We start from the raw sequence: 23214 nt of genomic DNA on the forward strand, positions 1-23214 counted from the left end.
CCAGTTAATTTGGAATGTGGCCCAAAATGTAGGAAGAAGAGAGAAAAGAATTAAATGTAGTAGCTGAAAAGAGGAGCTGCATAAGGTGAAGTAGTCACACATTCTCATTTTCTTTCTATCAAGCCTGCATTTGGATTCAGCAATAGTATGTTACAAATTAACAGTAAGCTTGTCCATGATCTCCACTGTGTATACTGCACACATATGGGTCTTCGCAGATATATGAGTGTACCATTGTATCTATCCATCCAGACAGATGGCTTTTCTTGATCATAGATGAATGCATCTGGCAGAATTGTAACAAACAAATGATCTCCAAAACCAAAACCAGACTGATGACTGTGTTCATGTATAAAATACTGAGTTCAGTGTATTCTAATTAACTGAGACAAGTTATTCAAGGGAGTTTAGACTATCCTTGGGTACCAAGGAATAGACTTGAGATTCATAAAATATGAATGAGTTTTAACAAAAAGTATATGTAAAAATTCCAAGTATGCATTGATTTTCATTAGTATTCATCTGTTTTAAATCTAGACAATTTAGTAAGGAAGCAGAAAACTGACTTGGGTGATCGGTTGCACAGTGGAAAAAAGCACCCACAGCCGTGTATGGTGGCTGTGTATGCAGTTTTTGCCTTCTAAAGGTCAGATGGGGCATGACATATCCTGGGTATTTTAGCAAGTATCTTTCTTGTAAACTGAGTGCTTTGAAAAAGTATTATGTAACCCTTGTGTGCTTCTTAGCAGTGTCCTTCCTGGCTATGTGTTATATTCCTGGGAAATGCAAAGAGTTTCAGAGAAGTTGCAGATGGCCTTCGTTCTACTTGTTGAAGGAATGTGACATATGAGAGGATTGTCTCAGAGCACCAGTTGTGCCTGCATGCTATTTTTGAAAATTTTGTTGAAACTGAAGAGACAAGACCTTATGGACCTGATGCTGACTCCAGTTTTGAAGTTAGACAGGTTAGAACTGTAGCAGGTCGTTTTCTGGCAAGCTGCTTTCCAGCTGGGTGGCTCTCAGCATACACGACGGGTACATTGGGTTGTTCTTCCCCCAGTGCAGGACTTTGGGCTTCTCGTTGTTGAACTCTGTGAAGTTCCTGTTGGCCCGTTTGTCCAACACCCTTTGGGAGGCAGCACGACCTGCTTGTGTACCAACCACTCCTCCTTGTTTTGTGTCATCGGCAAACTTGCTGAGGGTACACTTTGTCCTATCATCCAGGTCATTAATGAAGATGTAGACAGGATCAGATCCAGCACTGACCCCTGTGGTAGGCTGCTGGTTGTTGGCCTCCAACTAGATGGTTCCACTGATTACCAGCCTCTGGGCTGGGTCATTCAGCCAGTTTCAATCCACTCGCTGCCTGCTCATCCAGCCCGTACATCAACAGCTTGTCTACAAGGATCTTAGGGGAGACAGTGTCAAAAATCTTGCTGAAGTCCATGTAGACAATATACACTATTCTCCCCTCATTTATCAAGCTGATCATTTCATCATAGAAGGTTATCAGGTAGATTAAGCAACATTATGCGACACTGGTGTGGTGTAAAGATAAAGAAAAGTATATGGGCGTGGTGCTTGTAAAAATGTACTGTTATAAAATGACCCTAAAAAATCATATGAGTGAAATTAATTCTTAATAGGGAGACTACTTTGACAAATCTTATGCTTCAAATCAAGAGTCAGATGAGACCTACTGAAAGAATTTAATTTGCAGTCATTGTTTGGATTATTGACCTATTAAATGGTTTCAGATCTTTTACTTCAACAGAATGAGCTGAGGAACTTGCAGATCCAGGAGAATTTGACCTTGTAATTGGTTAATTTTAAGCAAGAACGTGAGGAATGTCTGACATACTTCATCATTTCTGTGTAATAGTTGTAAAAATTGTATCAGCCATATCAAGTTTTCCTGTATAAAAAGTAATCTGCAGCCGGATTGTTACTCTTAATCTGTATTTTAGACTGGAGTCTAACTGCTCTTTAACTCAAAATGGAGAAATGCAGTAGCCCACATTTGTTAAGCAAATTTTGGAGGGCATAATGAACCTGGGGAAAAGCTTTGATGTTCTCTTTGCCCATACCAGTCATTTCTCTCAGTGTTATTGGTTATTTCTTTTACCTCCATCAGAAAGAATTTCAAGACTTCCTCCTTCCTGCACTTCATTTGGGTGTTGTATGGCTTTCTGTGTTCAGCCATTTCAATAGCTCTTACATGCCTGCTTCTAGACTCTGACCAAAAGACTGTGGTAGCAATCCACTGGGCTTGGGTTTCAGACAATGGAGATAAACAGGTTTCTACAGATCCTACCTGACAGTATTTTCATGTCCGGTAGGTACGTATCTTTAAGATTACTAAGTGTAATTAAAATATAAACAGTTGTCCTTTGCAGTTACTATTTGATCGATGGAATTTATATTCTGTGCAACTGATTTCATTACTGTCACATTTTTATTTTCCTATTTCTGGTATTTTTTATTTATTCGTCCTTTACCCTAATATTTTACCTTCCATACCCAAGGACAAAGGCATTACAGTTCCAACCACTCTGTTAATCTCATTGCAAATAATGTAATGTTCCTACAAGGGACAGAATTGCAAACACAGCTCTGCCTCCAGGTACTATTTTTTATGCCACCTGAGTCTGAGATAAATCGATCTTGATTTTTGTAAATGCACAGAACCCGCAGTCCCCTTTTACTTTATTTGATATTTTGGGTCCTTGAGCATTTATATTAATCAAACATTGGTAAGCAACCAGGCAGATAGGCTACTTTTCATATTTTTGCCAAAAAAAAATAATCTTGTGTTGTAGTACCATACGGCAAAACACTGGCCTTCTGCCAATATAAATCAGCAGACTGCAGCATCATTATTACTTGTGATCTGCCAGGAGGGTGAAACAAATAAATACAAATAAACTACATGTTGATAGCCAGTTCATTCAGATAATGCTTTTGTACTGTGAATAAGAAACGAAGCTGACAAACTGAAGTCAGTGTAGGAAAAGTTTAGATCTACCAAGGGCTTACCTTGGTCTGGTGCCTGACGCGTATCTGTATCCAATGAAGCACCAATGCAGAAAACTAAATGAGTGGGAAGAATGAATCCACAGCTAATTAAAGCATCACTACCTCTCCTGTGTTACTTTTCCCCTTCCAGAGCAGAACACCTGGCTCTGCTGTGCCTTATGCACTCTATGTTTTTTCACCACAATCTGATAAAAGCAAAGGATTGCTTTGTGGCTACAGGATTTTTTGTTCCTGAAATGATTAGTCATACTACTACATGGATATGAATAATTTGATTTATTATTTTTTTTAATGCTCAAGTGGAATAATTGTAAATATGTATACTGGCAGGAGTATTCATATACTTGTACTATTATTCAAACGATAAGCACAATAAGTTATTGTATTTTCTCATGTATCTTCTCTTTTTTCTACTCACCCCACTGTGCCCCTGCCCTGTTTTCTTTTCGTAATTGTTTTAAGCCTCAGATATCATACTGGTTGTTTTTTGCAGTAGCCTTATGACCTTTCATGGCTTTTGGAATTACCCCTCTTTCTGTTTGTTTTATGTGTTCTTATTAGGGTTGTCGTTAGCTCCATTCTGGTGTTCCTAGTTTTTGGAAATCTAAATCTTTGTTATTTATGTTATCAGTGAACTGACCTGGGTTGCCCACAACAATGTTCCAACTGTTTTCAGGTCCTCAACTACTAATTATGCAGATGAACAGATTGTGCAAACTCTTTCCTTATGGCCACATTCTGGAGGAGTTGTTTTTATTAAACTGTTACTGCACTTGAATTTTAAGGAGATGCTGGCCAGTTTTTAGTAGTTTTTTTCAGATGTCCTGTACATGTTTGTTGTACTAATTTCTTAACAAGTGATAATTAGACACACGCCAAAAAATTTAAACCCATAATATCCAAAAGAAACACGGGTGTAAGAGAAAGTAAAGGATAAAGATTAAAGCCAGGTATACAGAGGAACAGCCTCTGCCTGAAGATCAGTAGGACAGTGCTCAGCCTGCCAGTAGAATACTTGGAGATGTTAATATCAATGAAACAAATTGATCACTAGTGATCATTGATTGATCTCATTACATTAGAGGTGCCCAGAAAGAATAAACTTTTGAGGTGAAAGAATAGTGCTATGTCAATAATGTCAATAATGCTTTACCAATTAGATAATGCCCCAGTTTTTGAGGAGAAAATCACAGTGTGATTGCACATTCTGTGCAAGGAAATGATATCTTCTTGGGTATCTTCATCAATGTCTGGTATCATCGTAAGAACACAAAACTGACCCCAGCTTGGATGCCAGCACTGGGCTATGGGTTTATGGTTGTACCCCATCTTTCTTTTTTACTGTGCTGCAGCGGTGCCTAGAAAATATACGGCTTCTGCTTGAATAAAGTATGTGTTCCTGATAATAGCGTGTAGTCTCGTTGTTCATATGATGCCAGTGACTTTGGTGAGTACAGCACCCTCGACCATCTCTTGCCAGTGTAAGTGTACATTTATATGTCCCCTGAGGAACCCTCCTTACCTCAAAAGACAGACAGGCTATCCAGATACCACACCAGAATACTGGTCATTTTCTTCACTGAAAAGCCTTTTGGAAATCAGAAAACAAAGTTTGTTCTTTTCCTTGTTTACCCCCTACAGAGTTGGGCAGGGTAGAAAAAAGTAGGATGCAGCTAGAAGAATGGAAAAAGTGAACACCAGGAATCAGAAGGAAATGTTATGTTCTTTAAATCTGAATACCAAAGGTGTTCAGGTAAAATTTCAGAGTGAGATTTATGTTGCCGGTAAAATCAGCACAAATTTCATAGTGACTTTAGGATGGTAAAATTCCAGTCTTAGATATTTTGTTGCCTGTCTAAATGATCACATAAAGTTTACTATAATTAAACATATCAACTGAAAAAAAAATCAGGAAAAAAGTTTCAGTTAACAATTAAACTTACTTCCAAGTCTTATGTCAATTAATGCAGTTGTGCAGTCAAATTTTCTTTTTTAAAAAAATCCTGATATTTTTTTTATGTGAAATGAAATTTTTATTCAAGCAATGGGGCAAGTTAACTAGAAGTGGGAATCTCTGATAATGACTAGAATGTCAAAAGCATAAAGGTGCTGTCTGGAACAGCAAGAGGTAAAAAGGTTCAGACAAAGGGTGATCTGTAAACATTAAGATACTTTTAAGTAGCAAATAATCAGGAGCTATTAATGTGATTAACTTCTACCATAAGCACAATACTGACTGGTTTTTGTAGGTAATTTTTATCAGTAACTCTAAAAGTATTTTACAAAGTATCATCAGCCTCAAGTTCGAGAGAAACAAAGCTATGGGTAGGCAAGTGATTAGAATTAACCCATCAGGCCACTGATAAAAGTGGGAGGAGGACCCTAAATTCTTAAGTAATTTTTTCTGCAGTATTTACTAGAGCACAGCAGGAGTAGTATTCCGGAGTCTAAAATATAAAATGTCTGTGAAACCAGTGTCAGACACAACCACCACCAAACTCAAATCAGAAGGCAATCAGCAAATGAGTCATATCAATCAGTGTCAGTGGAAACACTGATTAACTTTGAAGCTGGTTGTTAATACAAATCTGTCAAATAGGTTTCTCATTAAAATCCTACTCAAAATGTTTTTCTGTTGAAAATGCGTACACTCTTATTCATAGTCAAGGACCGTAAAAGGCTATATTTTAGGGCTCCATTAACAAACTACATTAAAAAGCCGGCTTGTAGGTTTCACTGCTGAACAGAAAAAAGGCAGAACTGAAATGTATTTTGCATTTTATCTCTGTAAGGCCCCACCTGGCTATTAAGCACTTATTTGGCTGGGGACCTGTCTACCTAGGTAATCTTGGCAAGCTGGTGGGTGGAAGCTACAAAAGGTATTTGCAGACAGAGAAGAGTGTAAGGAATGAAGATTTCTTGGAGAGAAGCAGCAGCAAACTGTTCTCCCATTGCCCTCTGAAAACAATTTTTTTCCTAAATTGTGACATCATGTTACAGAATTATGAACTGGAGTTACAAGTGGGTATCACGTGAGGGAGACAGAATTTTTCCTTCTGTGCGGTTTTCTTGTTTCAGTGAATCAGCTCCAGAGCCATATCATGCTTTTATACAGTAAATTGAAAAACGTGTATATGGCTGCTAGCAGAACAGCTACATGTGAGTAAATAGCCTTTTGTAAAAAGACCAGAAATTTTCATATCCCAGCTTTCATAGATGGTAATCTTAAGTGATAGAATAATGAATTAATGAATTTTTAGAGAACAGAGTGAGCACTAAGGGCTCAAGTGTCTCATTCTGTGAGAAAAGATGATGTGATGCCCCAGTACCACTTCAGTCTGGGTTCCAGGAATAGTCTGAGAGGAAAAGTAGCTCTGGTTTACTTTCTCTTCTTTCAGCACTCTCATTCCACCTGGCAGACACCCGTAAAGTCTTCTGGTGTGGTGTCATGATGGAATACTGTAACACAGACATCAGGTTGATAGGACTGGATAATCAGCTTTCAGTTTCAGTTGGCATAAACCCAAAACCACCTTTATTTCCTTCTCCTGTTTTCCTTCTAAAATATTCAACAATCCTACTGGCTAACAGGAAAACAGAGAACAAGATAAGAAGTGTCATGCTGGTGAGTGGGGAGGACAAAGAAGGGGAATAATATTTATCAAGAGGGAAGGGTTGATATGAGTAAAAAAATCATCTTGGTGGAAGGTAAGTTCAGACATTTTTGAAACATTGCCCAGGACATAAAGACTGTCAAACTTAATTTTTATATAGCCTTATATTCTCACAAAAGCTTGGGATTGTATGACATCAAGCTGAATGGGAGGATGAACTTTTCCTCCACCTTTTCTTTCCTCCTACAGACATTCAGACCTTCTAAAAATCATTAGAGTGCATTTTAGAAAAAAGACAAAGTATCAACTCCTTTATTATTACTCACAACCAAATAAAACCGAAGTTCATGGGTGGATGCAGGAAGATTTAGGTTAGACTTTAAAAAATCCCATGTTGTAATGATTAGGAAAGTGAGGCATTGCCAGGGTTCTGTACTGTCTGTTGCCTGGAGTCCGTCCCTAAAGACTGGTTTCCTTACCGTTTTTTTGGTTTTTTTTTTCTGGAGTGACACTCTCACAAGTGCTTTTTTTTTATTTTGGTTGAAGACAAGGCTAGGATAATGAACTATGGTTCTGCATAGTACAGTGCTATTTGTTTGCGAAATATCAGATCTGGGTTCTCATCATGGATCCAAGCATGAGCATGCACTAAATGTAAAATTGTTGAGACTTTTATCTTTAGAGAATGAAGTTCTAGGAATGGAGTTCAATAATGCTGAAACTTTTGTATATTATTGTATGGAGACAGACATCGTAAGGAGACCTATTCATAAAATAAATGTATGACAATTTTCCTGTAGACTAATAATTTTGAACTGGTAAATGATGAATTTTCCTTTCCCTGTCAGAGGCCAAAAGTAGTATTTTTTTGTTTACTATGGGAATAATTTCAATTTCCAGCTTTTTTGATATATCATGCACATGACACAGTGCTTTCTGAGCACCATACGTACCTCTGTAAGTATGGGACCTCTTTCTCTATTCCTTATGCTGTAAACTCTTATCAAGAAAAGTGTTGGACAGAGGCATCTGTTAAAAGTTCTGCCTTTAGAGTAAGTGTAGGCCTGCACTCTTTTTCTGCCTCCTATCCATCAGTTAGTGTGAAAGAGAACCTGGCTTTTAAATCAGAATTTTGGTGTAACTTGAAAATGGTGTTGCATTTTGCTGGCTGTATTTATCCTAGGCTGACATTCTAGCTCTTCTTATCTTGAAGTAGTACCAAGCAAATTTTACCTTGCCAGTTCCTTCCAGATACAGGTGATAATATTTGTTTTTAAAGTGAAGCTGAATGGTCATTTTATGATAAACCAGAAGGTTCTTTATGATAAAAAACCAAGGAATTAGTTAGGGAGCAAAATCTGTCTTGATAGGAAAGAGAAAGGATCTAAGAAAACTTTTGTATACTACATAATTACTTTACACAGCTGGAAAAGTACAGTTTACTTTACCAGAGACCAAAGTCATGGACCTTTAGAAAGAATTATCTTTAATGTTCTGTCCTCTTTATTCTCTGTTTTGCTTTGGATCTGGATTTAAATGCCAAAATACTTTGAGGAAAGCTTGGTTCTTTTCATGTTATCAGACTGTTCAGATGTAGGAAATAGCAAAAATCTCAGCTTGTAGTTTTAACTTTTCAGCTCATTTTTTTCTGGGCCAGAAAGCTAGGTAGTACAAATGCATTGAGGTAAATGTCAAAATTGTATTATTTGTCTCTGAGAGAGATTTCTTTTGGAGTATATTTAAATGAATAAAAATGAAATCACAGTCTTCCCAACACAGAGAACAAATGCAATCATGTTTCTTATTGACTTGTGTTTTTCAGTACCTTCAACTTTGATGTGATATTTCACAGTTTCAGACATACTCCCTTAAATTATCAAGTAGTATTATGAATTCCAGTAAGGACACTTGTTAAATGTAAATTCAGATTTTGTATCAAAACCAAAATCGTGAAGACACGATTGTCTTCAATCCACAAATCGTAAAAGATGATTTTTAACTAAAACTTGCACTGAAGGCCCTCAATGAAAAGTTGGATTTCACAGCATTTGCAGTGTTGCTTTTCTAATACACCATGTTCTTGAACAGCTTCTCTAGGGAGAAAATCCTGTGGTACATGTGGGCATGCCAGAAGTTTCCTCTCTCATCCCAGTTTTGCAGCTGGCCAGCATTCCTGAAGCGTCCTGGAATAGAATTCTTCAGGCCAGCCTAGGGACCACAGCAGCTTTCCAAAATGTTTTTATTCATAGTGAACTTGATAAACAACTTGATAGTAATATATTAATCTTGATGAGAAAATATGCTTTTCATTTAAAACAGCAGTTTGGTTTGGAATGAAGTTTTGAGGGTGAGTGGTGGGAATGGAGGAAGATTCCCTGTTCTTATTCCTCTGACTTTTGCTACCTAACAAATTGAAACTATATTGATGCCCCTCAGGTTCCCTTTTTCTCTCATGTCATGTATCCCTGTATCTACTAATTTTATTCTTTAACCCCCAATTGCCCACATATTATATTAAATCCCTTTAAGCAAATGCTGAGCTCTGTATTTCCATATTTATTCTGACTTGGTAGAACTTCCCTCAAGAGGAGTGCATGGATATATGTGTTAATGGAGAGATGGTGATATGTGGGGAAAAATAAGCGGGGGTGGGGTTTTTTCTTTGATTAGAAAAAATTGTACCATGTATACCACATATTTCTAACATTTTCCTGTGTGTGTCTTTACTTCTTCTGGTATGACATGGGTTCTTTTCCCCTCCCTTCCCTTTTAACAGGGTGATGGCTAATGAAACAGGTAAAGCTCAGGCACAAGCCTTCCAAATCCAAGGCAAAATGCAGGCTTTGGACAAAGAAAAAAATCTTTAATAGAAACCAGACTTTTTTGAGTATCTATCTGAATAACATAAAGATGCAGAGATTCATTTTGATCCATGTGAAACCTTCCTGTGGCCTGCATAGATCCCAGTGCCTAGCAAAAGGAAAGAATAATACACTTGCATGTATTGTCACTAACTCACATGTAATTAAAAAATGTTCTCCCAATCAGTCTGTGAATGCATTTTTCTCAGTTCCTTTTCTGCTTGCATCGTGATTCAATGGACCTTTCTAGAAGTAACAGACTGGAGAGCCTGGTATGTGGACAACGGCTCTGTGGACTCAGCTTCAGAGGTTTTTGAGGTCCAACTGGCAGATTAATGTTACCTTAGCTCTTGTGGAAAGGATCCTTTTAGCTTTTTGCTAGTAGTAGTAACATTTAATAATTTATTGCTATTTGAGTCTTTTGCCTTTGCTAGAGCAAAGACCTTCCATAGGTATTGATGGTAGAAGAAAAGCAAGACCTTTTTGAGGGAAGGTTGGGAGGAAAGTGATGGTCTTGTTTGAACTTTGCTCATATCAGGACTGAGCATAAGAACTCTGCATATAAATATCTGGAGGAAGGTGTCACTGCATATTGAACAAAGTGCTTGGGCAAATAATCCGTGTTTTAATAAGATGGAGTGAACAGATGCAGTTAAGCACAAAATCATTGCAAACTGAGCAAAACACAGTGTTAACTGAGCATAATATAGAATGCACTTTGTAGGCCCAACTTCTACTAGAAAATGAATCCTTAGTCCTTGTCCTGAAAAAAAGCAGATGGTTGTACTGTGAGTACTATAAAGTCAAAATCCAGGAAAGAGATAGACGTGTAAAGGTATTGTTCCTAGAATTCTCATAGCTACCCTGCAATAGGTCTGTAATTTTTGGAAGTTTAGGAGTATCAGCCCTATAGAACAATGAAGAAACTTGTTCTTGTGGCAACAATGCAAGAGGTTCTTTTCACAAACCTTAAAGCACTCTGACCAACATTTCTTTATAAACTACCTTAGAGCAATGGTGGTGTTTTCTAATCCTGGCATTAGTAATTATTTTTTACTAATACCCCAAATTTAGGTGTTTTAATGAGCAAGGGAGACATTACAGTCTAAAGGTCTTACAGAACGAGTACATTCTCCTAATTTTCAAGGATCTTTTACTACTTTTCCTTTTCAAAGTTATTTTTTCAACATCATGATAGCTCCCAGCCCCTCAGATATTTTTCTTCTGAGGACAATTAACAAAGTGAATGCCGTTTCAGTAAAGGAAAAAGAATTAAGTTATATAACATTTAAAAAAACCTGTTTAATTGTATTACGTTCCTTGTTTGCCCATTTTCACTTGACTTAAGCAATGAAAACAGTCTAAGCTGATCCTAATACTACCAATGCTACTAGTGCTTCCACTTAAGTAAAATCTTTTATCATTAGTATTCCTACCCCAGGGAATGGCTTGTCATAACATTGACTTCGCCATATGCTGCCACTCAAATTGTATCTGTCAAGTTATTGATGACATGGATATTTCACAGACTACATGCTTCCTAAAGCATATACTCTCTCAATTGCACAGATTTTACAGTGATCAATGTAATGCAAAGGTAGGAAGGGTTAGGAGCTCTAATTCTTGCACAGGGTTCACTTCTTCAGCAGTTCTTTCTCCTTCCTCCTCCAAGAGCTTTATTAGTGATGATTTTTTATTTGCTAAGTGATACCTTAAAGCAGGACTTAACAAACATGAGGAAGATAGATTTCTTACAGCAACAACTGTTAGTTTATCTGTTAACGCCCCTGGCAAAACACGGTTGGAGCTGACATGCATGACTGATGGGCTCTCTTAACAAGCAGCTCATCTTCCAAAGAGGAGCTGTGTATCTCTAGCTCTGGTTTCAGGGCCGTCTGTGTCCAGATGGTAGTATAAGTGTTTTTGCACCACCTTGACCCTGGGTATCGGCTTGGCCTAATGTGCAACCCAGATGAGCCTCAGGACTAGCCAAGTTATGAATGATCACTGACTGGCTGATTCTCTTCCTGCTTTCGTTCTGAGAGTGGAAAAGCCAGCCTGATTCCCACCTGTGTTGCAGTTCCTCTTATTTGTGCTACTTTCCTGTACTCTTTGCACCCCTAGAGCTACACCAAGGGCTCAGCTGCAGGGGCTCAGACAATCAGCTTTGAAACGTTTAAGAGTTGGAGGGATCTTGCAGGAATGTTTCAGCCTCTTATAGCTTATAGCAAGACTGGCATTTGACACTGTATTTTTAGGCTAGGATATCATCTTTATTTATCAATCTAGTCCCATAAATAATGTCATCTAAAAAAATAATAATTGTAACCACAGGAGGTCTAAAATGGTAACTTGACCTCAAATACATTTCATATATATCAGTGAATTTTTCCATAATTTACCATATGAGAGTCCAACTCCAATAATGTTATATATTGTAAAACCACTGTGCCTGCAACTATGCAGTATGACACAGTTATTGTATGGCTGCCTTCTCCACTGTCCCTTAGGCAAGGGAAGTCCATGCAGGACACGGTCGTTTTCAAAGCTTGCTAGTATATAATTTCTGCTTTCTACTCCATTTCTTAGTGGACTGATGCCTGCTTTATAAAACTGCCTTATTTAATATTGCACAACAAAGCTGAGTCAGTTATGTCTTCCACTCCCCTAGAGGGTGGTGTGGCCATGTGGCAATGATTTACTGTCAACTTAGATTCACCAACAAGGTCAAGTGACAAAACTCACATTATGGCTGTCGGCACCACACCTTAAGATGTGGATACAAAGCAGAGGACACAATTTTCTGATGCTGCAACTAACAGCTTTGAGCAAAATTACATACTTGGAAACATGCACCCAAGCATATTTCCCTGTGTGTTGTATGTTTAAACTACAGGGGAAGTGCAAAAATACATGTAAATATAAATACATACTTATGTTGTACATATTCCATCTAAAACTAAATTAAAACTTTTCCATAATCATTCTATAGTGAAAGCAAAAAGGCTTACTTTCACTATATTTTACATCAGGCTAAGCACTTGCATTTTATATATTGCACATTTGTGAAATGGAGTGTTTTACTACTGGTATTACAGCACAGAAGATACTTAGCTGTTTTTTTATTTATAAATCGTGCTCTATGAAATTATTTCCATTTGTGGCACCTTGTCCTCTATAGTGAAATTAATTTTCACTCACACTTTTTCCTCAGCCTTTCAAGTTTTATTTTTGTTTTCTTTTTATTTTGGCGATCCAGTGGAAACTGATCTAGCTTGTTTATATGGTGCTTCCTCCGGAGCTGCTGGAGAAAAATATCTGCAGCTGAAGTATATATATTTTTATTTGGAAGTGTTTAATATTTTTAATCAATTACTTTGGAGCTTCACCTTTTAGTGCCTGATAAAGTCTGTATAATTTGTGAGTGCATTTTTGTAGAAGGGACTGCTCTGTTCCAAAACACGACAGAAATCAGTATAGGATTAACAGATCATCTTTTGTTTGTTGGCATGCACGTGTGCACGCACACACACAGAGATGTGTGCAGCTACCTATGTTTACACAAACACACATTTACGCACAGCTGCTTTTTTTCTCTTGGTAGGTACCAAAATATTGGGACACTCCAAATACATACCTTCATTAACAGTTTTAATGAAATTGATTCTATGTTATATCTTTTGGAGGCTGCTGTAAATATTTTCAGTTCTGCACCAGCTTGCATGTCTTTTCTTGTTCAGACTCTGCACCATGCTCAAGTCAAAGTGGTTTTTCTGGTAGGGTATTAGAAAGTAAGATAGTGTTTGTGAAGATGTCCCAAGAGTTTTGAATGGTGTGCCCAGAAAAGAGTGACATGGAGATGAGGAAAAAAGGAATAAGGAAAAATCAAAACTGGAGGGAAGTATTGTTGCAAAGCATCACAGTGATGCAACACATCTCAAAACAAGGTGAAAATTTGCTGTCTCTAGACAACCTAATGAGTATAGGTAGATTCAAACAGGTTGCACATGAGTTGAATTGGTCAAGGGATCTGCTAAAGGGTTTCTGGTAGACAGCTGCTTTTATAATAAAGCTGGGCGAAATAAAATGTAGAAACTAATTTTGGAGGAGATAGTTAATTGACTCCATCTAGCTTTTTCAGTCTGGAAAGCAGGTGTGAAATTTCATGGTGTTTGGGCGCTCCTGTGAGAGTCCCAGAACTTCCTTGTTTGATCAGGTCACTTGATAGCAAGAATGAATTTTCTTGCAGCCTTCTGGCTTCAGCTCAGAAGAGCTGAGGCACCTGAATTATTGAAACACATGAAAGCAGAACAGCTGATCTTCTCCACTTGACTCTGGAGGAGGTGGCAGGGAGAGTCCGTGTGAATGGTTCTGTGCATGGGTAAAGGGATGAAGAGGAAGAAACACTATCACAGGCTGCTCTGGGAGCCGAGTGCTTGAGCTTCTCCCCACAATGACTGTATATAATACCATACAGACTGATTCCACTCTTGACTCTGAAGCAGAACGTCCTGGTTCTGTTTCCACAAAGTGCAAGTCCTAAAATCATTTCAGCTTAGATTTCCATTCTTGGTTTCTAACCTCTGACTGAACTCTGAATCCTCAAGATGAGAGATCTGTATGCTTGGGATTGTTCCAATTTTATTTTATATTTAATCAGTTTAATCATTTCAAGCTTAAAGCATGCACTCTAGCACTCACATAAGTCAGAAACCTATGGATTTTTTCCTCCATTTTAGCAATGATCCATATGTAGGTCTTTCAAGGGTGCCAGCCTTTAAACAGAGTCACACACAAAGCCTGTGGAAAAAGGCCACAGGGACCTGCAGGAAACCAAGAGCCATGCATCAGACTATCAAGACAAGACATGGAGATTAGCTGGGGAGGGGGAAAAGACAGAAAAGGAAAGGGCTAGTGTAATGAACCAGAGCATATTATAGGATCACGGAAAATAACTCCCTGCTCAGAGCAGTGTCAATTACAACAGTTTGTCCCGGAGCATGTCCAGTTGGATTCTGAACATCTCTAAGAACAGGGACTTCATGGCCTCCTAGGGCAACCTGTGCTAGAATCTGACTGTCCTCACAGTAAAAAATGTGCTTTTCACTGTACAGGTGGGATTTAATGTGTTTTAATTTGTGCCCATCTCTTCCTATCCTGTCCCTCTTCTTCAGTCCCTCCCATTAGGTATTTATACACATGGATAAGGGCCCCTTGATCCTTCCCCTCTCCAGGGTAAGCATTTCCAGCCCTCTCAGCCTCTCCTCGTATGAGAGATGCTCCAGTTCGTTCATCTTTGTGGCCCTGTGCTAGGCTCATTCCAGAATGTCCAAGTCTCTTGTACTGGGAAGCCCAGCATTGAACACAGTACTCCAGGTGAGCCTCACCAGTGCTGAGGAGAGAGGAAGGCTTAGGAAAGAAAGGATATTAGGAGAACTGGTGGGGGGGCTGGGGGGGAGTTACAGGCAGGTTAAGCTGAAAGCAAAAACATGCCCAAAAAGGATGGAATAAAGCAGTTCCAGGACAAGAGGTACAAAACTTCATGGAGTAAAGGTATGAGATAGCAAGAAAAAGAAAGAAAAAAAGTAAGAGAATTTTTCAACTGGAAATATTTCATGGTTTTATCTGTAAAAAAATGATTAAAAATGTTACAACAGAAACATGCCTTCTGATACGCACATGAAAGTAAGTAGGTTACAAAAACTGCCATAACCCCACTTAATGGGTTAAGTCACATGGTCAAAAAATGCTGAAGTTTTGATTTCAAGAGTAACATTAATTACACTGTCTCTCTTTTATTTATGATATAGTCTACAGTTCACAGAATATTAACCATACTAAGGAAAAAGCATGTGTACACGTGAATGTCTTTGGGGAAGACCTGCAGTTCAGGGAATCTTAGATCTTAGTTTTAATCTCCACCTGGCTTTTGAAGATACATCTAAGTCAGTTGCTGTGTATAGAATATAATTAATTACAACATTGGCTTATCTCTGAAATGAAGAAATAATATTTTAAGCAATCATTGGACTGGGATAAGTTTGAGAAACCATATTGCTTTTAAGTACAATCTCAGAAATCAAGAAAAACCCCAAACATTTATGTGGGATTGAAAGTGCCCGTTACTCTGCAGGATAAGGCCCATTAATAAACATTAATAAGAATTTTAGGCAATAGGTTCTCCATAACATCTTGACTTTTTTGCCACATTTCTAATGAAAAGCCTGTTCCAAGAAGATACTGCCAAGCTGAAAGTTTATATGATACCAATTTTGGATCTACAAAACTGGTTTATAATTCCTCTGCTGAAGCTGTCCTAGTAAACTCATTACTCTTGGAAAATACAGATGCTGTATATTTAAACAAAAGGGTAAGTGATTTTAATCTCTTCCCCTCCGTCCCCCCCTTCCTGTCTTCTCCCTCCTCCTCCTCCTCCTCCTTTTCCTCCACCATCCCTCAAAAAAAAAAAAAAAAAGAGCTCGGGGAGGATGTTACTGTTCAACACCATGTGACAGTCATGAAAGATGTATATTCCCCGATAAAATTCTGTTCTCCAGATGAGCATAGTTGACAGGAGTACCATGCCACAATCTTTTTGAGTTCATGTCTCTTTAAGATCTCTGTAAATAAACAGACTGAAGTTATGGTGCTGAGAGAGGTCAGAATAACAATATTTTCTACTTTAACAGTCTCCTTTTTTCTTTTCAGCTGGCTGGAATTCACATTGTTGTTAACCACTTTTTAATAAATTCCAGGTTTTGAACACTGTGCACTTCTATACAGCTTGCAGCTGGAAATAAACAGACTTACAATGGCGGAAGGTAATTCAGCGATTTAAAGTTTTTTACAAGGATAATGAAGTGAGAGTTTCTGGAAAAAATATACCTGTGAACTGTTTGTTTTCCAGAACCTTTTCCTTGTTTGGATGATAATGTCCTCTCCTTATAACAGTTATGATTTTTCAATAGACTGCTTGATTATTTTTTTCTGTTAAAAAACCCTCCATATTTAGAACTTTTCATCTGTTCCTCTACTCCCATGTCTTCACTGTTGATTATAAGGATGGATCACATGACAGCATAAATTATTTTGGCAGCTATTCAGTGAGTGCAGACCCTGGTCTGTGTGCAACAGCTTGCTTTTACTTGTCTTCTGCACTGACTGTTTTCTGAAAGATGGGCACTTCTGTATCCTATTGTTCTCTGTATATTGCGTAGACTACTGCCTATGCTTTTCGCATCAGGTAAAGATCTTTTAGGGTAAAAATTGTCCTTTAACCTTTTTGATGGAAAAAGATTCCAGACCTCTCTTTCTGAGGCTGCAAAAAAATGTGTGAATTGCACTACTTTGTGGCTACTGGGGTATTGGAGGTACAGCTGAGAACTGTGAAAAATAACCCTTTTGTGTGGAATACTCTGACAATGTCTAACAAAGGAAATCAAGAAATTCAAATGAATTTGTTTATACAGTTCTTTTTTGCCTATGCTTTTGTGGTTTCCTGTCTCATTTATTCTATAAATATACAGGAGATAGCTGTTTTATTTGATAGCAAAATAAGAACAATGTCATGGAAGCATTACCATTACAGGGTCTGGGATGTTATGCTTTCATGGACACCAGTCTGTAGGGTTAAGATAGAAATTACTTCCAGACACTGGACTTTCACATATAGGGATGAATGTAAGGGAGTAACTGGGGGAAGAAAGAGCTTGCAATCTGGTCTTACAGATGCTGTGGTTTCCCAAATTAATGCAGATTCCCACTCTACTTGATAAACTTTTATTTGATATTTCAGGTCCAGCAATTATGAGCTATCTCAGAAATGTAGCAGAAGTCTTTGTATTTTTCTGCCTTAGAAGGAAGATCTCAAACAGTTTTTTATGACCCTTCCTGCCTCATCTAATGGAAAGGCTGGGTTACAGTGTAGAATGGCACTTTCTGTAGTATCTGTTTTATTCTAGAATCTCAAATTATTTTATTAACACTAGCAAAAAGATGTCTGAGGTGAGGTTTTTGTAAATATTATGCCTATTTTACTGATAAAAAAAAGCTCTTGGTAAAAACACAGCTTGCTGAAGGCCAATAAATAGCTTTGGACTGGGACTAGAAACTAAATGCCCAAATTATTAAAATGGAGCTCAGGGTTCATGAACTCTTTCTTACCTGTAATGATAAAAGTTGCATTAAGAAGAGCCAAAGCCACCTGAACAGCTGGGAAAGCCCCTTTCTTTTTCTGAGCCGTTCTTCTCATAGTCCCTCCTGAACACCTTCCTTCTTCCTCAGACTTCTCATCCGGAAGAGAGATTTCCAGCAGTGATTAGGTTTGGCAGTGAAGCATTTGAGAATATCCTTCAGAGGTTATTTTAAATCGATTCTGCCAACAGATCTTTCATTGCATTGTTATGCCTACCTCTGTCCCCTATCCTATAATATGTTATCATTATCTCATGAAAGCCACCATTGAACCAACACAGCAAGACCAGCAGTGCTCTCATGGTGATTCTTGAGGCTGCCTGTGTACTGTGAAATGGAGCAGTGTACAAGAGCTACCATGTAAGTGCTGCCTGACTCCAGTGAAGGTCGTGCCACTGGGCAGCTGCATCCACCCACACCATACCTTAGCTAACTAGCCTCCCTGAGAATCGTGTGACGTGCTTAGAACTAACCTGGGGTCTCTCACATGATGCCAAATTGTATTGTAAAGAAGTGCCTCTAGTCCTTCACTTTAGCCACCAGACAACCCTGATTCAGAAGGTATGTGAGAAGTATTTAACTTTATATGGGCTTAGCAGCTTAGGACTCATTGTTGCCTTCTTTTACACTGAGTTTTTTTACTTATGACACTTACTGCAGTTGCAGGAGATGGAGAGACACTTGCAGTACTGCCAACATGAAAAAAATATAAATCTGTAGAGTCCCCCGACTTCCCCAGAAAGAATTTGATGAGTGCATCTTGAGGTTTTGAAATTTGTTTTGATGTTTTTGAGGAGTTGAAGTAGACTTGCCATATATTTTCAGCTTCCTTCTGCATTTATAAAGGTCAGAGACTTGCTTTTATAATCTGAAAGCTGAGATTCCTGTGAAGCTGCTTGATTCTGGGAGCTACAGACTTTGAAAGAAGTAAGATTTTATATTACAAATTACAGGAGCTGGTGATCTGCACTTAGGTTTACTCTATTTGGTATTTTTCCATGAAATGTTACTGCTGCATGGCTGGTATATGATAGGTTGTAAACAAAACTTCTTGAGCAGCTGAGAATCAAAAATAAAATAGCTGTCGGTGTGAAATGAAGCAGTTTTACACCCTGTCTGTACATGCACATACAACACTTTCCCCAGAAATTCTGATTCTTCGGGCTTTAAATGCAGTGCTTAAATTAAGTTTACTTGGTCTTTTTTAAACTATTGGGTTTCCCATAGGGAACTGGGATTTGGGTCTTCCTGTTTGAATGTTGGAAGTATGTCTGTTTTCCCCTACTTTCACCCCCCTCTGAACTCCAGACAAGTTTAAATGTGCTTTGCAGGAAAAAATTCCCCTATTCTGGACCCCTTTACTTGTGTGGATTCACTTACTCTACAATCTGAACAATGGTGGTGATGGTAGAGAGATTTATTCTGCTTTCAGCTATAAAATGTACTTGGACTAAGGCAGAAAAACAATTGACGTTCAGTTATTCAAGAATAAGTGTAGAATGCTAACTTTGCAAGCTTTGCTTCCGTCTTAACTGTACAGTGTCTTTTAGAACAGAAATGGAGCTTGCAAGGTGTGTACCTGAAGTTCTGGAGGCCAGATTTTGTTCAGAGAAGTACTTGAAATTTGAGAAGTTCTCCTGAAAGTTATCCAAACCTCTCAATTCCTCAAAATCGCTCTCACAGTATTGCTATCGCAGGCTGCTTGCTAGGTTTTTTGGCATTTTTTCTTCTACTTAAGGTGGAAGTTCAGTCTTTTATCATGTCATTTTCTCACATCTGCCTATGAATCTAGAGAAGGAAAAAAGGAAGCTGAGAAAGCTTACTAGAATTGTAAGAAGTTGGGTCCTTAATATTTATCCACTTAAATATTTTTCCTAACTTCCCTTCCCTCTGTAACATTCTGGCTATGCCTTCATCCTCTGGTGTTTTGCAGATAGATATAATTAAATTAGGTGAAAAACTAGTTGATTTGAGTCAGTTTGATGACTGTGACCAGCTGCTTCTTCACCTTTTTTGTCTCTTCTGTACCATATTCCTTTAAGGAAAACACTGCTCTGAGATGTTATTAAATATGATGAGATGATATGAACCCAGGCCTCTGGGTCCAGGCAGCTGGTCCCACATAGTGATGATGAATATTTTCAGAGTATGGAATTACTTTTCATACCATGAGTAAGAAAAAATGTATAGTAAATAACTGAAGTCAGATAGCAAAATGGTGGGCAACAATTTTTTTTTTTTTAATCTTTTTTTCCCTAGTTCCTACTGTATTGTATGACAGCGGATGTTACATTCATATCAGCATCTATCAAATCCTTTGTCAGCAGAATGCAATACAATAGACTCACATGTGCAGGCTGTGTCAGGTCAGATGGAGATGACTCATTTTTCTTCAAACAAAAAGTGTCTTACTTCTCAGTAAAGGTGCAAGTGGTTTTGGTTGGGTTTTTTTTTTGTTTTGTTTTGGTTTTTTGGTTTTGTTTTGGTTTTGTTTTTGTTTTTTTTTTCTGGGGGTTGGGAAATGAAAAAAGAAAAGATTGAAAGAACGTCTTTTTAACCCTCCTCTCTCTTCACTGTGTACAAATCCTCTGGGATTTCTAATATCCTTAGCTTTACAGTTTACATGTGAGCCAGTTATTCTGCTGGATTCAGTCTCCATTGACCATGAACAGATGGGAGTAAGCGAACTTTCAAGCTATCCATGATTGCCCAAAACCTCAGGTTATATCTTGTCAGCTTGGCTGGGTTTAAAGTGAACTCAAGGCCACCCTAAATGCTGTCAGCTGCTAATGCCTCCCAAGGAGTCATCAGCCTGATTGAGCTGATCTCCCCTTCCTGCAATAGCATCTAGACAGAACCTTTGATGGAAGGTGCTATTACATCTGGCTGCCACAACAGGAGTGGAGCAGGCCCTGGATTTGGGACTATGCCCTTCACTTCCTTGTTCTGAAACTTTCTTTTGGTGAGTGCTGCCTAAATAGGTTAATGATCATCCACAGTTACAAGAATGCTGATGAGATAGTTGAACATCCTGAATGTTGTTATTTTAAAGCTTGGGCAAAGTACTGATTTCAACCTCTTTTGGAATGAGTTGAAGAATGTAGATATGATTTTGCTGAGAAATATAGCTGGATATAATTTCAGAACTGTCATCAGAAGAGTTATTTCCCTATTAATTAACAACACAAGTTTCACCATGTTTCTTGCATGTAACACTACTCAGAAGGAGGAGTGACAGAGAGCTGGAAGCATTTCTATGGCAACAGAATTCAGGAAATGGAAGGAAAAATAAAAGAAAAACAGATTCACCTTTGAATCCTGATTTTTCCTTACAGCAGAATGCAATCCATATCTTTCCTCTGCATTAAATATGTGAAACATGATTGCTTTTTATAGACCTCTGAAGCCATAATAAGCATTTATATAAAATTTGGAAAAGTTCCAGGGTTGTTACTGACACTACATGTATGATGATTTAATACTTTTGTAAGTTGAATTATTTTTGAATTCAACTTTTGTAAGTTGAATTATAATGCGGTTATTTAATCTAATGTTTAGAGTAAGAATTGTGATGTCAATTATAATGTGGCCATTTAATCTGATATTTAGAATAAGAATTGTGATATTTGCTGTTTTCTTCAGGCTTGAACTATAACAACATAAAAGTCTTTTCCCTTTTATCTGTTAGAAGAATAGTTTGTTCTCCCAGTTAATGCAAAAACCTTGCAATTAAAAATTAAAGAATTAAAAAAAAAGCAAATAAGCTTCCTGAATAAACCTGTCTCAATAATGTCTGTTGGTTTTTTTTAGAAATCACACAACCGAAAATTTCCAAAGGATACTGCACAAGGCAATGCAAGGCAAGACACAGGTGAGGTGCTAAACTGCTTCTGGTGCTCTGCAGATTTACATTACTGTATGGTCAATCCTGATTGCGTCCATGTTCAGGCATGATCCCATCCAGGGCTTGCTGTGGGTGGGATGGCTGTGTTTATGCATATCCCGTGCCTGATAATCCCTAACATGTATTTTCCTAGCATATTTTAATATGCCCACAATCTTATTTATTCTTTGTTGTGACAGGTGAGGATGTTATGGACCTAAGGTGCTCTCAGTCTTCCTGATGAAGTTTTCATACAGCTTCTTGATTAAACTCTAAAACAGAAAAGCTCCATCCAAAGCCAAAGGTTGTTTCAATCAATTTAATGAACTGGTAACCACTGAAACCACTGGGAGTCACATGTAGATCCATCTGGAAAATACTACCATTATTGCCTTGTGCTCTCATGCTTGTACTCATATCTTGTTTCCAGGATGCACTCTGCATTTATGGTTTCAGCATATATTCCCTTCACTTCAGGACAGAGGCCAGACTCACTAAAATAGATGTGCAAGTTTGGAGGTAAAGATACATATTTGACTGTCCATTCTGGCATATCACTGAGACTGTTGAACTGTTTTTAAAACTCTATTAACCATTTTAAGCAAATGTCCTGACCTGAACTCCTGTGGATGTTTACTTTACCTGATGGTGTATTTTGACTTAGAGACAGCTTAAGAAAGTACTGCTTGTAATTCAAGGAAAATTCCAGTTTTATTGCTGCAGTCTAGATTCTGCCTTCCACTTGTCCCATATGCTTGCCATGCCTCTTTTTGTTATGTCATGATCCAGCTTTCTGTTCACTGTATTAGTCTTGAACAATTTTTTAACTTTCAGTGTTAGTGAAGCTACTTGTGGAGAAGAGTGATATCCATCATGTCAAAGAGGAGCAGAATCTGGGCTTTTGACTGAAAATTCCTCTGTGCTTTTATTTTGCTACAGTGAACCTTATGAATCCTATGCAGCTGACTAAATTAAACTATCCAGAATAAGTGATACCAAGGTCAGTTTTCAGCAAGATGGTTTCTAGAAGCAATGTGTTTAGAAATGCTAATTCTATTTCTATGCATAATTTCAGAAAATATTTCAGAAGTGAGATTTTTTACAAAACGGATGCAACCTTTTCCTTGGAAATGTATGTCAGTGGCTGAGATAGTTACCCAAAACAGAAAAAAAGATTTTCTTTAGTGTGCTGTAAAATAAACTGATTTCTTCTGAGGGACACAGATGGTGTATCTACTGAGACACAGCATGTCATACTGCCTCTCCTGTAATTTTGTTCTTGTGGTCTGGTCATGGGAAGTAAACCATTGTATAATTCCCACCTTGTTCTTCACTTCTTATTCTGTGAGAAACCTGCACATGCAAGTAATCTGTTTCTCAAAGACACTGTGTTTTAGATACTGAAGTGTGTGTGTCAGGGCTAAAGTCTCACTTTAACTCCCAAACTTGAGAACGAAGGCCTGGGACTTCAGCTGTTTAAGAATAACCATGAATTAATTTGATGTGCCTAGTTTAGAAACTTGTCCAAATCCACTGATTACACTGATGCTGGGGCAGGAGGTACAGCTATAAGTCCCATATGCACGTACTTGAGATTGCTGCTTGTAGCAGATGGCTGCTTGACTGA

General features: G+C 38.0%; 1 long non-coding RNA gene across 1 annotated transcript; it reads left to right on the forward strand.

Moving 5' to 3' along the window:
• Window positions 1-18588: 18588 nt before the first annotated feature.
• On the forward strand, window positions 18589-22797 carry LOC114013322 (uncharacterized). The gene is made up of 4 exons (XR_003556232.2): window positions 18589-18631; window positions 21515-21575; window positions 21788-21917; window positions 22018-22797. It is a non-coding gene; the product is annotated as an uncharacterized LOC114013322 (long non-coding RNA).
• Window positions 22798-23214: the final 417 nt, after the last annotated feature.

The sequence above is a fragment of the Falco peregrinus genome, chromosome Z (assembly GCF_023634155.1).
Source record: "Falco peregrinus isolate bFalPer1 chromosome Z, bFalPer1.pri, whole genome shotgun sequence".
In the NCBI taxonomy this organism is placed as follows: Eukaryota; Metazoa; Chordata; class Aves; order Falconiformes; family Falconidae; genus Falco; species Falco peregrinus.